This window comes from Symphalangus syndactylus, chromosome 22, assembly GCF_028878055.3.
Source record: "Symphalangus syndactylus isolate Jambi chromosome 22, NHGRI_mSymSyn1-v2.1_pri, whole genome shotgun sequence".
NCBI classification, from domain to species: Eukaryota; Metazoa; Chordata; class Mammalia; order Primates; family Hylobatidae; genus Symphalangus; species Symphalangus syndactylus.
The window spans coordinates 38,252,134-38,271,169 of NC_072444.2; positions in this window are offsets into that span (position 1 = coordinate 38,252,134).

Here is a 19,036-nt window from a genome sequence, read left to right on the forward strand (position 1 = left end):
AAAAGTAAGCTTCAACTCTCTTAGGTGAAAGCACAGAACAGAAAGAAGTTGCACAGAATGCTTCTGTGAAGTTTTTATTTGAGGATATTGCTTTTTCCTCTATAGGCCCCTTAGCTCTACGAATGTCCACTTGCAGTTTCTACAGAAAGAGTGTTTTAGAACTGCTCAATCAAAAGTAAGCTTAAACTCTCTTAGTTGAATGCACAGAACAGAAAGAAGTTTCAGAGAATACTTCTGTGTAGTTTTGATTTGAAGATATTCGTTTTTCCACTGTAGGCCCAAAAGCGTTCCGAATGTCCACTTGCAGTTTCTAAAGAAAGAGTGTTTCAGAATTGCTCAATCAAATGTACACTTCAACTCTGCTAGTTGAATGCACAGAACAGATGGAAGTTTCACAGAATGCTTCTGTGTAGTTTTGATTTGGAGATATTCCTTTTTCCACTATAGGCCCTTTAGCGGTCCGAATGTCCTCTTGCAGTTTCTTCAGAAACAGTGTTTCAGAAATGCTCAGTCAAAAGCAAGCTTTAAGTCTGTTAGTTGAGTGCTCAGAACAGAAGGAAGTTTCACAGAATGCTTCTGTGTAGTTTATATTTGGAGATATCCCATTTTCCACTATAGGCCCCTTAGCGATCAGAATGTCCACTTGCAGTTTCTACAGAAAGAGTGTTTCAGAACTGCTCAATATAAAGTAAGCTTAAACTCTCTTAGTTGAATGCACAGAACAGAAAGAAGTTTCACAGAACGCTTCTGTGTAGTATTGATTTGAAGATATTCCTTTTTCCACTGTAGGCTCCTTAGCTCTTCGTATGTCCACTTGCAGTTTCTACAGAAAGAGTGTTTCAGAACTGCTGAATCAAAAGTAATCATCAATTCTGTTAGTTCAATGTACAGAAGAGAAAGATGTTTCACAGATTGCTTCTGTGTAGTTTTTATTTGGAGATATTCCTTTTTCTACTCTAGGCCCCTTACCGGTCGGTATGTCCACTTGCAGTTTCTACAGAAATGATGTTTCAGAACTGCTCAATCAAATGTATGCTTTAACTCTGTTAGTTGAATGCACAGAACAGAAAGAAGTTTCACATAACGCTTCTGTGTAGTTTTGATTTGAAGATATTCCTTTTTCCTCTATTGGCCACATAGCGTTGAGAATGTCCACTTGCAATTTCTACAGAAAGTGGGTTTCAGAACTGCTCAATCAAAAGTATGCTTCAACTCTGTTAGGTAAAAGCACAGAACAGAAAGTAGTTTCACAGAATGCTTTTGTGTAGTTTTTATTTGGAGATATACCTTTTTCCACTATAGGCCCCTTAGCGATCAGAATGTCCACTTGCAGTTTCTACAGAAAGAGTGTTTCAGAACTCCTCAATCTAAAGTATGCTTAAACTCTCTTAGTTGAATGCACAGAACAGAAAGAAGTTTCACAGAATGTTTCTGTGTAGTTTTGATTTGATGATATTCCTTTTTCCACTGTAGGCTCCTTAGCTCTCCGAATATCCACTTGCAGTTTCTACCTAAGGAGTGTTTCAGAACTGCTCAATCAAATGTACCCTTCAACTCTGCTAATTGAATGCACAGAACAGATGGAAGTTTCACAGAATGCTTCTGTGTAGTTTTGATTGGAAGATATTCCTTTTTCCACTATAGGCCCCTTAGCGGTCAGAATGTCCACCTGCAGTTTCTACATAAAGTGTGTTTCAGAAGTGTTCAATCAAAAGTAAGCTTCAACTCTCTTAGGTGAAAGCACAGAACAGAAAGAAGTTGCACAGAATGCTTCTGTGAAGTTTTTATTTGAGGATATTGCTTTTTCCTCTATAGGCCCCTTAGCTCTCCGAATGTCCACTTGCAGTTTCTACAGAAAGAGTGTTTTAGAACTGCTGAATCAAAAGTAAGCTTAAACTCTCTTAGTTGAATGCACAGAACAGAAAGAAGTTTCAGAGAATACTTCTGTGTAGTTTTGATTTGAAGATATTCGTTTTTCCACTGTAGGCCCAAAAGCGTTCCGAATGTCCACTTGCAGTTTCTAAAGAAAGAGTGTTTCAGAATTGCTCAATCAAATGTACACTTCAACTCTGCTAGTTGAATGCACAGAACAGATGGAAGTTTCACAGAATGCTTCTGTGTAGTTTTGATTTGGAGATATTCCTTTTTCCACTATAGGCCCCTTAGCGGTCCGAATGTCCTCTTGCAGTTTCTTCAGAAACAGTGTTTCAGAAATGCTCAGTCAAAAGCAAGCTTTAAGTCTGTTAGTTGAGTGCTCAGAACAGAAGGAAGTTTCACAGAATGCTTCTGTGTAGTTTATATTTGGAGATATCCCATTTTCCACTATAGGCCCCTTAGCGATCAGAATGTCCACTTGCAGTTTCTACAGAAAGTGTTTCAGAACTGCTCAATCTAAAGTAAGCTTAAACTCTCTTAGTTGAATGCACAGAACAGAAAGAAGTTTCACAGAATGCTTCTGTGTAGTATTGATTTGAAGATATTCCTTTTTCCACTGTAGGCTCCTTAGCTCTCCGAATGTCCACTTGCAGTTTCTACAGAAAGAGTGTTTCAGAACTGCTGAATCAAAAGGAATCATCAATTCTGTTAGCTCAATGTACAGAAGAGAAAGATGTTTCACAGAATGCTTCTGTGTAGTTTTTATTTGGAGATATTCCTTTTTCTACTCTAGGCCCCTTACCGGTCGGAATGTCCACTTGCAGTTTCTACAGAAATGATGTTTCAGAACTGCTCAATCAAATGTATGCTTTAACTCTGTTAGTTGAATGCACAGAACAGAAAGAAGTTTCACATAACGCTTCTGTGTAGTTTTGATGTGAAGATATTCCTTTTTCCTCTATAGGCCACATAGCGTTCAGAATGTCCACTTGCAATTTCTACAGAAAGTGGGTTTCAGAACTGCTCAATCAAAAGTATGCTTCAACTCTGTTAGGTAAAAGCACAGAACAGAAAGTAGTTTCATAGAATGCTTCTGTGTAGTTTTTATTTGGAGATATACCTTTTTCCACTATAGGCCCCTTAGCGATCAGAATGTCCACTTGCAGTTTCTACAGAAAGAGTGTTTCAGAACTCCTCAATCTAAAGTATGCTTAAACTCTCTTAGTTGAATGCACAGAACAGAAAGAAGTTTCACAGAATGTTTCTGTGTAGTTTTGATTTGATGATATTCCTTTTTCCACTGTAGGCTCCTTAGCTCTCGGAATGTCCACTTGCAGTTTCTACCGAAAGAGTGTTTCAGAACTGCTCAATCAATTGTACGCTTCAACTCTGCTAATTGAATGCACAGAACAGATGGAAGTTTCACAGAATGCTTCTGTGTAGTTTTGATTGGAAGATATTCCTTTTTCCACTATAGGCCCCTTAGCGGTCAGAATGTCAACTTGCAGTTTCTACATAAAGTGTGTTTCAGAAGTGTTCAATCAAAAGTAAGCTTCAACTCTCTTAGGTGAAAGCACAGAACAGAAAGAAGTTTCACAGAATGCTTCTGTGAAGTTTTTATTTGAAGATATTGCTTTTTCCTCTATAGGCCCTTTAGCTCTCCGAATTTCCACTTGCAGTTTCTACAGAAAGAGTGTTTTAGAACTGCTCAATCAAAAGTAAGCTTAAACTCTCTTAGTTGAATGCACAGAACAGAAAGAAGTTTCAGAGAATACTTCTGTGTAGTTTTGATTTGAAGATATTCGTTTTTCCACTGTAGGCCCAAAAGCTTTCCGAATGTCCACTTGCAGTTCCTAAAGAAAGAGTGTTTCAGAATTGCTCAATCAAATGTACACTTCAACTCTGCTAGTTGAATGCACAGAAGAGATGGAAGTTTCACAGAATGCTTCTGTGTAGTTTTGATTTGGAGATATTCCTTTTTCCACTATAGGCCCTTTAGCGGTCCGAATGTCCTCTTGCAGTTTCTTCAGAAACAGTGTTTCAGAAATGCTCAGTCAAAAGCAAGCTTTAAGTCTGTTAGTTGAGTGCTCAGAACAGAAGGAAGTTTCACAGAATGCTTCTGTGTAGTTTATATTGGGAGATATCCCATTTTCCACTATAGGCCCCTTAGCGATCAGAATGTCCACTTGCAATTTCTACAGAAAGAGTGTTTCAGAACTGCTCAATATAAAGTAAGCTTAAACTCTCTTAGTTGAATGCACAGAACAGAAAGAAGTTTCACAGAATGCTTCTGTGTAGTATTGATTTGAAGATATTCCTTTTTCCTCTGTAGGCTCCTTAGCTCTTCGTATGTCCACTTGCAGTTTCTACAGAAAGAGTGTTTCAGAACTGCTGAATCAAAAGTAATCATCAATTCTGTTAGTTCAATGTAGAGAAGAGGAAGATGTTTAACAGAATGCTTCTGTGTAGTTTTTATTTGGAGATATTCCTTTTTCTACTCTAGGCCCCTTACCGGTCGGAATGTCCACTTGCAGCTTCTACAGAAATGATGTTTCAGAACTGCTCAATCAAATGTATGCTTTAACTCGGTTAGTTGAATGCACAGAACAGAAAGAAGTTTCACATAACGCTTCTGTGTAGTTTTGATTTGAAGATATTCCTTTTTCCTCTATAGGCCACATAGCGTTCAGAATGTCCACTTGCAATTTCTACAGAAAGTGGGTTTCAGAACTGCTCAATCAAAAGTATGCTTCAACTCTGTTAGGTAAAAGCACAGAATAGAAAGTAGTTTCACAGAATGCTTCTGTGTAGTTTTTATTTGGAGATATACCTTTTTCCACTATAGGACCCTTAGCGATCAGAATGTCCACTTGCAGTTTCTACAGAAAGAGTGTTTCAGAACTCCTCAATCTAAAGTATGCTTAAACTCTCTTAGTTGAATGCACAGAACAGAAAGAAGTTTCACAGAATGTTTCTGTGTAGTTTTGATTTGATGATATTCCTTTTTCCACTGTAGGCTCCTTAGCTCTCCGAATGTCCACTTGCAGTTTCTACCGAAAGAGTGTTTCAAAACTGCTCAATCAAATGTACTCTTCAACTCTGCTAATTGAATGCACAGAACAGATGGAAGTTTCACAGAATGCTTCTGTGTAGTTTTGATTGGAAGATATTCCTTTTTCCACTATAGGCCCCTTAGCGGTCAGAATGTCCACTTGCAGTTTCTACATAAAGTGTGTTTCAGAAGTGTTCAATCAAAAGTAAGCTTCAACTCTCTTAGGTGAAAGCACAGAACAGAAAGAAGTTTCACAGAATGCTTCTGTGAAGTTTTTATTTGAAGATATTGCTTTTTCCCCTATAGGCCCCTTAGCTCTCCTAATGTCCACTTGCAGTTTCTACAGAAAGAGTGTTTTAGAACTGCTCAATCAAAAGTAAGCTTAAACTCTCTTAGTTGAATGCACAGAACAGAAAGAAGTTTCAGAGAATACTTCTGTGTAGTTTTGATTTGAAGATATTCGTTTTTCCACTGTAGGCCCAAAAGCGTTCCGAATGTCCACTTGCAGTTTCTAAAGAAAGAGTGTTTCAGAATTGCTCAATCAAATGTACACTTCAACTCTGCTAGTTGAATGCACAGAAGAGATGGAAGTTTCACAGAGTGCTTCTGTGTAGTTTTGATTTGGAGATATTCCTTTTTCCACTATAGGCCCCTTAGCGGTCCGAATGTCCTCTTGCAGTTTCTTCAGAAACAGTGTTTCAGAAATGCTCAGTCAAAAGCAAGCTTTAAGTCTGTTAGTTGAGTGCTCAGAACAGAAGGAAGTTTCACAGAATGCTTCTGTGTAGTTTATATTTGGAGATATCCCATTTTCCACTATAGGCTCCTTAGCGATCAGAATGTCCACTTGCAGTTTCTACAGAAAGAGTGTTTCAGAACTGCTCAATCTAAAGTAAGATTAAACTCTCTTAGTTGAGTGCACAGAACAGAAAGAAGTTTCACAGAATGCTTCTGTGTAGTATTGATTTGAAGATATTCCTTTTTCCACTGTAGGCTCCTTAGCTCTCCGAATGTCCACTTGCAGTTTCTACAGAAAGAGTGTTTCAGAACTGCTGAATCAAAAGTAATCATCAATTCTGTTAGTTCAATGTACAGAAGAGAAAGATGTTTCACAGATTGCTTCTGTGTAGTTTTTATTTGGAGATATTCCTTTTTCTACTCTAGGCCCCTTACCGGTCGGTATGTCCACTTGCAGTTTCTACAGAAATGATGTTTCAGAACTGCTCAATCAAATGTATGTTTTAACTCTGTTAGTTGAATGCACAGAACAGAAAGAAGTTTCACATAACGCTTCTGTGTAGTTTTGATTTGAAGATATTCCTTTTTCCTCTATTGGCCACATAGCGTTCAGAATGTCCACTTGCAATTTCTACAGAAAGTGGGTTTCAGAACTGCTCAATCAAAAGTATGCTTCAACTCTGTTAGGTAAAAGCACAGAACAGAAAGTAGTTTCACAGAATGCTTTTGTGTAGTTTTTATTTGGAGATATACCTTTTTCCACTATAGGCCCCTTAGCGATCAGAATGTCCACTTGCAGTTTCTACAGAAAGAGTGTTTCAGAACTCCTCAATCTAAAGTATGCTTAAACTCTCTTAGTTGAATGCACAGAACAGAAAGAAGTTTCACAGAATGTTTCTGTGTAGTTTTGATTTGATGATATTCCTTTTTCCACTGTAGGCTCCTTAGCTCTCCGAATGTCCACTTGCAGTTTCTACCTAAGGAGTGTTTCAGAACTGCTCAATCAAATGTACCCTTCAACTCTGCTAATTGAATGCACAGAACAGATGGAAGTTTCACAGAATGCTTCTGTGTAGTTTTGATTGGAAGATATTCCTTTTTCCACTATAGGCCCCTTAGCGGTCAGAATGTCCACCTGCAGTTTCTACATAAAGTGTGTTTCAGAAGTGTTCAATCAAAAGTAAGCTTCAACTCTCTTAGGTGAAAGCACAGAACAGAAAGAAGTTGCACAGAATGCTTCTGTGAAGTTTTTATTTGAGGATATTGCTTTTTCCTCTATAGGCCCCTTAGCTCTCCGAATGTCCACTTGCAGTTTCTACAGAAAGAGTGTTTTAGAACTGCTGAATCAAAAGTAAGCTTAAACTCTCTTAGTTGAATGCACAGAACAGAAAGAAGTTTCAGAGAATACTTCTGTGTAGTTTTGATTTGAAGATATTCGTTTTTCCACTGTAGGCCCAAAAGCGTTCCGAATGTCCACTTGCAGTTTCTAAAGAAAGAGTGTTTCAGAATTGCTCAATCAAATGTACACTTCAACTCTGCTAGTTGAATGCACAGAACAGATGGAAGTTTCACAGAATGCTTCTGTGTAGTTTTGATTTGGAGATATTCCTTTTTCCACTATAGGCCCCTTAGCGGTCCGAATGTCCTCTTGCAGTTTCTTCAGAAACAGTGTTTCAGAAATGCTCAGTCAAAAGCAAGCTTTAAGTCTGTTAGTTGAGTGCTCAGAACAGAAGGAAGTTTCACAGAATGCTTCTGTGTAGTTTATATTTGGAGATATCCCATTTTCCACTATAGGCCCCTTAGCGATCAGAATGTCCACTTGCAGTTTCTACAGAAAGAGTGTTTCAGAACTGCTCAATCTAAAGTAAGCTTAAACTCTCTTAGTTGAATGCACAGAACAGAAAGAAGTTTCACAGAATGCTTCTGTGTAGTATTGATTTGAAGATATTCCTTTTTCCACTGTAGGCTCCTTAGCTCTCCGAATGTCCACTTGCAGTTTCTACAGAAAGAGTGTTTCAGAACTGCTGAATCAAAAGGAATCATCAATTCTGTTAGCTCAATGTACAGAAGAGAAAGATGTTTCACAGAATGCTTCTGTGTAGTTTTTATTTGGAGATATTCCTTTTTCTACTCTAGGCCCCTTACCGGTCGGAATGTCCACTTGCAGTTTCTACAGAAATGATGTTTCAGAACTGCTCAATCAAATGTATGCTTTAACTCTGTTAGTTGAATGCACAGAACAGAAAGAAGTTTCACATAACGCTTCTGTGTAGTTTTGATGTGAAGATATTCCTTTTTCCTCTATAGGCCACATAGCGTTCAGAATGTCCACTTGCAATTTCTACAGAAAGTGGGTTTCAGAACTGCTCAATCAAAAGTATGCTTCAACTCTGTTAGGTAAAAGCACAGAACAGAAAGTAGTTTCATAGAATGCTTCTGTGTAGTTTTTATTTGGAGATATACCTTTTTCCACTATAGGCCCCTTAGCGATCAGAATGTCCACTTGCAGTTTCTACAGAAAGAGTGTTTCAGAACTCCTCAATCTAAAGTATGCTTAAACTCTCTTAGTTGAATGCACAGAACAGAAAGAAGTTTCACAGAATGTTTCTGTGTAGTTTTGATTTGATGATATTCCTTTTTCCACTGTAGGCTCCTTAGCTCTCCGAATGTCCACTTGCAGTTTCTACCGAAAGAGTGTTTCAGAACTGCTCAATCAAATGTACGCTTCAACTCTGCTAATTGAATGCACAGAACAGATGGAAGTTTCACAGAATGCTTCTGTGTAGTTTTGATTGGAAGATATTCCTTTTTCCACTATAGGCCCCTTAGCGGTCAGAATGTCCACTTGCAGTTTCTACATAAAGTGTGTTTCAGAAGTGTTCAATCAAAAGTAAGCTTCAACTCTCTTAGGTGAAAGCACAGAACAGAAAGAAGTTTCACAGAATGCTTCTGTGAAGTTTTTATTTGAAGATATTGCTTTTTCCTCTATAGGCCCTTTAGCTCTCCGAATTTCCACTTGCAGTTTCTACAGAAAGAGTGTTTTAGAACTGCTCAATCAAAAGTAAGCTTAAACTCTCTTAGTTGAATGCACAGAACAGAAAGAAGTTTCAGAGAATACTTCTGTGTAGTTTTGATTTGAAGATATTCGTTTTTCCACTGTAGGCCCAAAAGCTTTCTGAATGTCCACTTGCAGTTTCTAAAGAAAGAGTGTTTCAGAATTGCTCAATCAAATGTACACTTCAACTCTGCTAGTTGAATGCACAGAAGAGATGGAAGTTTCACAGAATGCTTCTGTGTAGTTTTGATTTGGAGATATTCCTTTTTCCACTATAGGCCCTTTAGCGGTCCGAATGTCCTCTTGCAGTTTCTTCAGAAACAGTGTTTCAGAAATGCTCAGTCAAAAGCAAGCTTTAAGTCTGTTAGTTGAGTGCTCAGAACAGAAGGAAGTTTCACAGAATGCTTCTGTGTAGTTTATATTTGGAGATATCCCATTTTCCACTATAGGCCCCTTAGCGATCAGAATGTCCACTTGCAGTTTCTACAGAAAGAGTGTTTCAGAACTGCTCAATATAAAGTAAGCTTAAACTCTCTTAGTTGAATGCACAGAACAGAAAGAAGTTTCACAGAATGCTTCTGTGTAGTATTGATTTGAAGATATTCCTTTTTCCACTGTAGGCTCCTTAGCTCTTCGTATGTCCACTTGCAGTTTCTACAGAAAGAGTGTTTCAGAACTGCTGAATCAAAAGTAATCATCAATTCTGTTAGTTCAATGTAGAGAAGAGGAAGATGTTTAACAGAATTCTTCTGTGTAGTTTTTATTTGGAGATATTCCTTTTTCTACTCTAGGCCCCTTACCGGTCGGAATGTCCCCTTGCAGTTTCTACAGAAACGATGTTTCAGAACTGCTCAATCAAATGTATGCTTTAACTCTGTTAGTTGAATGCACAGAACAGAAAGAAGTTTCACATAACGCTTCTGTGTAGTTTTGATTTGAAGATATTCCTTTTTCCTCTATAGGCCACATAGCGTTCAGAATGTCCACTTGCAATTTCTACAGAAAGTGGGTTTCAGAACTGCTCAATCAAAAGTATGCTTCAACTCTGTTAGGTAAAAGCACAGAATAGAAAGTAGTTTCACAGAATGCTTCTGTGTAGTTTTTATTTGGAGATATACCTTTTTCCACTATAGGACCCTTAGCGATCAGAATGTCCACTTGCAGTTTCTACAGAAAGAGTGTTTCAGAACTCCTCAATCTAAAGTATGCTTAAACTCTCTTAGTTGAATGCACAGAACAGAAAGAAGTTTCACAGAATGTTTCTGTGTAGTTTTGATTTGATGATATTCCTTTTTCCACTGTAGGCTCCTTAGCTCTCCGAATGTCCACTTGCAGTTTCTACCGAAAGAGTGTTTCAGAACTGCTCAATCAAATGTACTCTTCAACTCTGCTAATTGAATGCACAGAACAGATGGAAGTTTCACAGAATGCTTCTGTGTAGTTTTGATTGGAAGATATTCCTTTTTCCACTATAGGCCCCTTAGCGGTCAGAATGTCCACTTGCAGTTTCTACATAAAGTGTGTTTCAGAAGTGTTCAATCAAAAGTAAGCTTCAACTCTCTTAGGTGAAAGCACAGAACAGAAAGAAGTTTCACAGAATGCTTCTGTGAAGTTTTTATTTGAAGATATTGCTTTTTCCCCTATAGGCCCCTTAGCTCTCCTAATGTCCACTTGCAGTTTCTACAGAAAGAGTGTTTTAGAACTGCTCAATCAAAAGTAAGCTTAAACTCTCTTAGTTGAATGCACAGAACAGAAAGAAGTTTCAGAGAATACTTCTGTGTAGTTTTGATTTGAAGATATTCGTTTTTCCACTGTAGGCCCAAAAGCGTTCCGAATGTCCACTTGCAGTTTCTAAAGAAAGAGTGTTTCAGAATTGCTCAATCAAATGTACACTTCAACTCTGCTAGTTGAATGCACAGAAGAGATGGAAGTTTCACAGAGTGCTTCTGTGTAGTTTTGATTTGGAGATATTCCTTTTTCCACTATAGGCCCCTTAGCGGTCCGAATGTCCTCTTGCAGTTTCTTCAGAAACAGTGTTTCAGAAATGCTCAGTCAAAAGCAAGCTTTAAGTCTGTTAGTTGAGTGCTCAGAACAGAAGGAAGTTTCACAGAATGCTTCTGTGTAGTTTATATTTGGAGATATCCCATTTTCCAGTATAGGCTCCTTAGCGATCAGAATGTCCACTTGCAGTTTCTACAGAAAGAGTGTTTCAGAACTGCTCAATCTAAAGTAAGATTAAACTCTCTTAGTTGAGTGCACAGAACAGAAAGAAGTTTCACAGAATGCTTCTGTGTAGTATTGATTTGAAGATAATCCTTTTCCACTGTAGGCTCCTTAGCTCTCCGAATGTCCACTTGCAGTTTCTACAGAAAGAGTGTTTCAGAACTGCTGAATCAAAAGTAATCATCAATTCTGTTAGTTCAATGTACAGAAGAGAAAGATGTTTCACAGATTGCTTCTGTGTAGTTTTTATTTGGAGATATTCCTTTTTCTACTCTAGGCCCCTTACCGGTCGGTATGTCCACTTGCAGTTTCTACAGAAATGATGTTTCAGAACTGCTCAATCAAATGTATGCTTTAACTCTGTTAGTTGAATGCACAGAACAGAAAGAAGTTTCACATAACGCTTCTGTGTAGTTTTGATTTGAAGATATTCCTTTTTCCTCTATTGGCCACATAGCGTTCAGAATGTCCACTTGCAATTTCTACAGAAAGTGGGTTTCAGAACTGCTCAATCAAAAGTATGCTTCAACTCTGTTAGGTAAAAGCACAGAACAGAAAGTAGTTTCACAGAATGCTTTTGTGTAGTTTTTATTTGGAGATATACCTTTTTCCACTATAGGCCCCTTAGCGATCAGAATGTCCACTTGCAGTTTCTACAGAAAGAGTGTTTCAGAACTCCTCAATCTAAAGTATGCTTAAAATCTCTTAGTTGAATGCACAGAACAGAAAGAAGTTTCACAGAATGTTTCTGTGTAGTTTTGATTTGATGATATTCCTTTTTCCACTGTAGGCTCCTTAGCTCTCCGAATGTCCACTTGCAGTTTCTACCTAAGGAGTGTTTCAGAACTGCTCAATCAAATGTACCCTTCAACTCTGCTAATTGAATGCACAGAACAGATGGAAGTTTCACAGAATGCTTCTGTGTAGTTTTGATTGGAAGATATTCCTTTTTCCACTATAGGCCCCTTAGCGGTCAGAATGTCCACCTGCAGTTTCTACATAAAGTGTGTTTCAGAAGTGTTCAATCAAAAGTAAGCTTCAACTCTCTTAGGTGAAAGCACAGAACAGAAAGAAGTTGCACAGAATGCTTCTGTGAAGTTTTTATTTGAGGATATTGCTTTTTCCTCTATAGGCCCCTTAGCTCTCCGAATGTCCACTTGCAGTTTCTACAGAAAGAGTGTTTTAGAACTGCTGAATCAAAAGTAAGCTTAAACTCTCTTAGTTGAATGCACAGAACAGAAAGAAGTTTCAGAGAATACTTCTGTGTAGTTTTGATTTGAAGATATTCGTTTTTCCACTGTAGGCCCAAAAGCGTTCCGAATGTCCACTTGCAGTTTCTAAAGAAAGAGTGTTTCAGAATTGCTCAATCAAATGTACACTTCAACTCTGCTAGTTGAATGCACAGAACAGATGGAAGTTTCACAGAATGCTTCTGTGTAGTTTTGATTTGGAGATATTCCTTTTTCCACTATAGGCCCCTTAGCGGTCCGAATGTCCTCTTGCAGTTTCTTCAGAAACAGTGTTTCAGAAATGCTCAGTCAAAAGCAAGCTTTAAGTCTGTTAGTTGAGTGCTCAGAACAGAAGGAAGTTTCACAGAATGCTTCTGTGTAGTTTATATTTGGAGATATCCCATTTTCCACTATAGGCCCCTTAGCGATCAGAATGTCCACTTGCAGTTTCTACAGAAAGAGTGTTTCAGAACTGCTCAATCTAAAGTAAGCTTAAACTCTCTTAGTTGAATGCACAGAACAGAAAGAAGTTTCACAGAATGCTTCTGTGTAGTATTGATTTGAAGATATTCCTTTTTCCACTGTAGGCTCCTTAGCTCTCCGAATGTCCACTTGCAGTTTCTACAGAAAGAGTGTTTCAGAACTGCTGAATCAAAAGGAATCATCAATTCTGTTAGCTCAATGTACAGAAGAGAAAGATGTTTCACAGAATGCTTCTGTGTAGTTTTTATTTGGAGATATTCCTTTTTCTACTCTAGGCCCCTTACCGGTCGGAATGTCCACTTGCAGTTTCTACAGAAATGATGTTTCAGAACTGCTCAATCAAATGTATGCTTTAACTCTGTTAGTTGAATGCACAGAACAGAAAGAAGTTTCACATAACGCTTCTGTGTAGTTTTGATGTGAAGATATCCCTTTTTCCTCTATAGGCCACATAGCGTTCAGAATGTCCACTTGCAATTTCTACAGAAAGTGGGTTTCAGAACTGCTCAATCAAAAGTATGCTTCAACTCTGTTAGGTAAAAGCACAGAACAGAAAGTAGTTTCATAGAATGCTTCTGTGTAGTTTTTATTTGGAGATATACCTTTTTCCACTATAGGCCCCTTAGCGATCAGAATGTCCACTTGCAGTTTCTACAGAAAGAGTGTTTCAGAACTCCTCAATCTAAAGTATGCTTAAACTCTCTTAGTTGAATGCACAGAACAGAAAGAAGTTTCACAGAATGTTTCTGTGTAGTTTTGATTTGATGATATTCCTTTTTCCACTGTAGGCTCCTTAGCTCTCCGAATGTCCACTTGCAGTTTCTACCGAAAGAGTGTTTCAGAACTGCTCAATCAAATGTACGCTTCAACTCTGCTAATTGAATGCACAGAACAGATGGAAGTTTCACAGAATGCTTCTGTGTAGTTTTGATTGGAAGATATTCCTTTTTCCACTATAGGCCCCTTAGCGGTCAGAATGTCCACTTGCAGTTTCTACATAAAGTGTGTTTCAGAAGTGTTCAATCAAAAGTAAGCTTCAACTCTCTTAGGTGAAAGCACAGAACAGAAAGAAGTTTCACAGAATGCTTCTGTGAAGTTTTTATTTGAAGATATTGCTTTTTCCTCTATAGGCCCTTTAGCTCTCCGAATTTCCACTTGCAGTTTCTACAGAAAGAGTGTTTTAGAACTGCTCAATCAAAAGTAAGCTTAAACTCTCTTAGTTGAATGCACAGAACAGAAAGAAGTTTCAGAGAATACTTCTGTGTAGTTTTGATTTGAAGATATTCGTTTTTCCACTGTAGGCCCAAAAGCTTTCTGAATGTCCACTTGCAGTTTCTAAAGAAAGAGTGTTTCAGAATTGCTCAATCAAATGTACACTTCAACTCTGCTAGTTGAATGCACAGAAGAGATGGAAGTTTCACAGAATGCTTCTGTGTAGTTTTGATTTGGAGATATTCCTTTTTCCACTATAGGCCCTTTAGCGGTCCGAATGTCCTCTTGCAGTTTCTTCAGAAACAGTGTTTCAGAAATGCTCAGTCAAAAGCAAGCTTTAAGTCTGTTAGTTGAGTGCTCAGAACAGAAGGAAGTTTCACAGAATGCTTCTGTGTAGTTTATATTTGGAGATATCCCATTTTCCACTATAGGCCCCTTAGCGATCAGAATGTCCACTTGCAGTTTCTACAGAAAGAGTGTTTCAGAACTGCTCAATATAAAGTAAGCTTAAACTCTCTTAGTTGAATGCACAGAACAGAAAGAAGTTTCACAGAATGCTTCTGTGTAGTATTGATTTGAAGATATTCCTTTTTCCACTGTAGGCTCCTTAGCTCTTCGTATGTCCACTTGCAGTTTCTACAGAAAGAGTGTTTCAGAACTGCTGAATCAAAAGTAATCATCAATTCTGTTAGTTCAATGTAGAGAAGAGGAAGATGTTTAACAGAATGCTTCTGTGTAGTTTTTATTTGGAGATATTCCTTTTTCTACTCTAGGCCCCTTACCGGTCGGAATGTCCCCTTGCAGTTTCTACAGAAACGATGTTTCAGAACTGCTCAATCAAATGTATGCTTTAACTCTGTTAGTTGAATGCACAGAACAGAAAGAAGTTTCACATAACGCTTCTGTGTAGTTTTGATTTGAAGATATTCCTTTTTCCTCTATTGGCCACATAGCGTTGAGAATGTCCACTTGCAATTTCTACAGAAAGTGGGTTTCAGAACTGCTCAATCAAAAGTATGCTTCAACTCTGTTAGGTAAAAGCACAGAACAGAAAGTAGTTTCACAGAATGCTTTTGTGTAGTTTTTATTTGGAGATATACCTTTTTCCACTATAGGCCCCTTAGCGATCAGAATGTCCACTTGCAGTTTCTACAGAAAGAGTGTTTCAGAACTCCTCAATCTAAAGTATGCTTAAACTCTCTTAGTTGAATGCACAGAACAGAAAGAAGTTTCACAGAATGTTTCTGTGTAGTTTTGATTTGATGATATTCCTTTTTCCACTGTAGGCTGCTTAGCTCTCCGAATGTCCACTTGCAGTTTCTACCTAAGGAGTGTATCAGAACTGCTCAATCAAATGTACCCTTCAACTCTGCTAATTGAATGCACAGAACAGATGGAAGTTTCACAGAATGCTTCTGTGTAGTTTTGATTGGAAGATATTCCTTTTTCCACTATAGGCCCCTTAGCGGTCAGAATGTCCACCTGCAGTTTCTACATAAAGTGTGTTTCAGAAGTGTTCAATCAAAAGTAAGCTTCAACTCTCTTAGGTGAAAGCACAGAACAGAAAGAAGTTGCACAGAATGCTTCTGTGAAGTTTTTATTTGAGGATATTGCTTTTTCCTCTATAGGCCCCTTAGCTCTCCGAATGTCCACTTGCAGTTTCTACAGAAAGAGTGTTTTAGAACTGCTCAATCAAAAGTAAGCTTAAACTCTCTTAGTTGAATGCACAGAACAGAAAGAAGTTTCAGAGAATACTTCTGTGTAGTTTTGATTTGAAGATATTCGTTTTTCCACTGTAGGCCCAAAAGCGTTCCGAATGTCCACTTGCAGTTTCTAAAGAAAGAGTGTTTCAGAATTGCTCAATCAAATGTACACTTCAACTCTGCTAGTTGAATGCACAGAACAGATGGAAGTTTCACAGAATGCTTCTGTGTAGTTTTGATTTGGAGATATTCCTTTTTCCACTATAGGCCCCTTAGCGGTCCGAATGTCCTCTTGCAGTTTCTTCAGAAACAGTGTTTCAGAAATGCTCAGTCAAAAGCAAGCTTTAAGTCTGTTAGTTGAGTGCTCAGAACAGAAGGAAGTTTCACAGAATGCTTCTGTGTAGTTTATATTTGGAGATATCCCATTTTCCACTATAGGCCCCTTAGCGATCAGAATGTCCACTTGCAGTTTCTACAGAAAGAGTGTTTCAGAACTGCTCAATCTAAAGTAAGCTTAAACTCTCTTAGTTGAATGCACAGAACAGAAAGAAGTTTCACAGAATGCTTCTGTGTAGTATTGATTTGAAGATATTCCTTTTTCCACTGTAGGCTCCTTAGCTCTCCGAATGTCCACTTGCAGTTTCTACAGAAAGAGTGTTTCAGAACTGCTGAATCAAAAGGAATCATCAATTCTGTTAGCTCAATGTACAGAAGAGAAAGATGTTTCACAGAATGCTTCTGTGTAGTTTTTATTTGGAGATATTCCTTTTTCTACTCTAGGCCCCTTACCGGTCGGAATGTCCACTTGCAGTTTCTACAGAAATGATGTTTCAGAACTGCTCAATCAAATGTATGCTTTAACTCTGTTAGTTGAATGCACAGAACAGAAAGAAGTTTCACATAACGCTTCTGTGTAGTTTTGATGTGAAGATATTCCTTTTTCCTCTATAGGCCACATAGCGTTCAGAATGTCCACTTGCAATTTCTACAGAAAGTGGGTTTCAGAACTGCTCAATCAAAAGTATGCTTCAACTCTGTTAGGTAAAAGCACAGAACAGAAAGTAGTTTCATAGAATGCTTCTGTGTAGTTTTTATTTGGAGATATACCTTTTTCCACTATAGGCCCCTTAGCGATCAGAATGTCCACTTGCAGTTTCTACAGAAAGAGTGTTTCAGAACTCCTCAATCTAAAGTATGCTTAAACTCTCTTAGTTGAATGCACAGAACAGAAAGAAGTTTCACAGAATGTTTCTGTGTAGTTTTGATTTGATGATATTCCTTTTTCCACTGTAGGCTCCTTAGCTCTCCGAATGTCCACTTGCAGTTTCTACCGAAAGAGTGTTTCAGAACTGCTCAATCAAATGTACGCTTCAACTCTGCTAATTGAATGCACAGAACAGATGGAAGTTTCACAGAATGCTTCTGTGTAGTTTTGATTGGAAGATATTCCTTTTTCCACTATAGGCCCCTTAGCGGTCAGAATGTCCACTTGCAGTTTCTACATAAAGTGTGTTTCAGAAGTGTTCAATCAAAAGTAAGCTTCAACTCTCTTAGGTGAAAGCACAGAACAGAAAGAAGTTTCACAGAATGCTTCTGTGAAGTTTTTATTTGAAGATATTGCTTTTTCCTCTATAGGCCCTTTAGCTCTCCGAATTTCCACTTGCAGTTTCTACAGAAAGAGTGTTTTAGAACTGCTCAATCAAAAGTAAGCTTAAACTCTCTTAGTTGAATGCACAGAACAGAAAGAAGTTTCAGAGAATACTTCTGTGTAGTTTTGATTTGAAGATATTCGTTTTTCCACTGTAGGCCCAAAAGCTTTCCGAATGTCCACTTGCAGTTTCTAAAGAAAGAGTGTTTCAGAATTGCTCAATCAAATGTACACTTCAACTCTGCTAGTTGAATGCACAGAAGAGATGGAAGTTTCACAGAATGCTTCTGTGTAGTTTTGATTTGGAGATATTCCTTTTTCCACTATAGGCCCTTTAGCGGTCCGAATGTCCTCTTGCAGTTTCTTCAGAAACAGTGTTTCAGAAATGCTCAGTCAAAAGCAAGCTTTAAGTCTGTTAGTTGAGTGCTCAGAACAGAAGGAAGTTTCACAGAATGCTTCTGTGTAGTTTATATTTGGAGATATCCCATTTTCCACTATAGGCCCCTTAGCGATCAGAATGTCCACTTGCAATTTCTACAGAAAGAGTGTTTCAGAACTGCTCAATCTAAAGTAAGATTAAACTCTCTTAGTTGAATGCACAGAACAGAAAGAAGTTTCACAGAATGCTTCTGTGTAGTATTGATTTGAAGATATTCCTTTTTCCACTGTAGGCTCCTTAGCTCTCCGAATGTCCTCTTGCAGTTTCTTCAGAAACAGTGTTTCAGAAATGCTCAGTCAAAAGCAAGCTTTAAGTCTGTTAGTTGAGTGCTCAGAACAGAAGGAAGTTTCACAGAATGCTTCTGTGTAGTTTTTATTTGGAGATATTCCTTTTTCTACTCTAGGCCCCTTACCGGTCGGAATGTCCACTTGCAGTTTCTACAGAAATGATGTTTCAGAACTGCTCAATCAAATGTATGCTTTAACTCTGTTAGTTAAATGCACAGAACAGAAAGAAGTTTCACATAACGCTTCTCTGTAGTTTTGATTTGAAGATATTACTTTTTCCTCAATAGGCCACATAGCGTTCAGAATGTCCACTTGCAATTTCTACAGAAAGTGGGTTTCAGAACTGTTGAATCAAAAGTATGCTTCAACTCTGTTAGGTAAAAGCACAGAACAGAAAGTAGTTTCACAGAATGCTTCTGTGTAGTTTTTATTTGGAGATATACCTTTTTCCACTATAGGCCCCTTAGCGATCAGAATGTCCACTTGCAGTTTCTACAGAAAGAGTGTTTCAGAACTCCTCAATCTAAAGTATGCTTAAACTCTCTTAGTTGAATGCACAGAACAGAAAGAATTTTCACAGAATGTTTCTGTGTAGTTTTGATTTGATGATATTCCTTTTTCCTCTGTAGGCTCCTTAGCTCTCCGAATGTCCACTTTCAGTTTCTACCGAAAGAGTGTTTCAGAACTGCTCAATCAAATGTACGCTTCAACTCTGCTAATTGATTGCACAGAACAGATGGAAGTTTCACTGAATGCTTCTGTGTAGTTTTGATTGGAAGTTATTCCTTTTTCCACTATAGGCCCCTGAGCAGTCAGAATGTCCACTTGCAGTTTCTACATAAAGTGTGTTTCAGAAGTGTTCAATCAAAAGTAAGCTTCAACTCTCTTAGGTGAAAGCACAGAAGAGAAAGTAGTTTCACGGAATGCTTCTGTGTAGTTTTGATTTGGAGATATTCCTTTTTCCACTATAGGCCCCATAGCGGTCCGAATGTCCTCTTGCAGTTTCTTCAGAAACAGTGTTTCAGAAATGCTCAGTCAAAAGCAAGCTTTAAGTCTGTTAGTTGAGTGCTCAGAACAGAAGGAAGTTTCACAGAA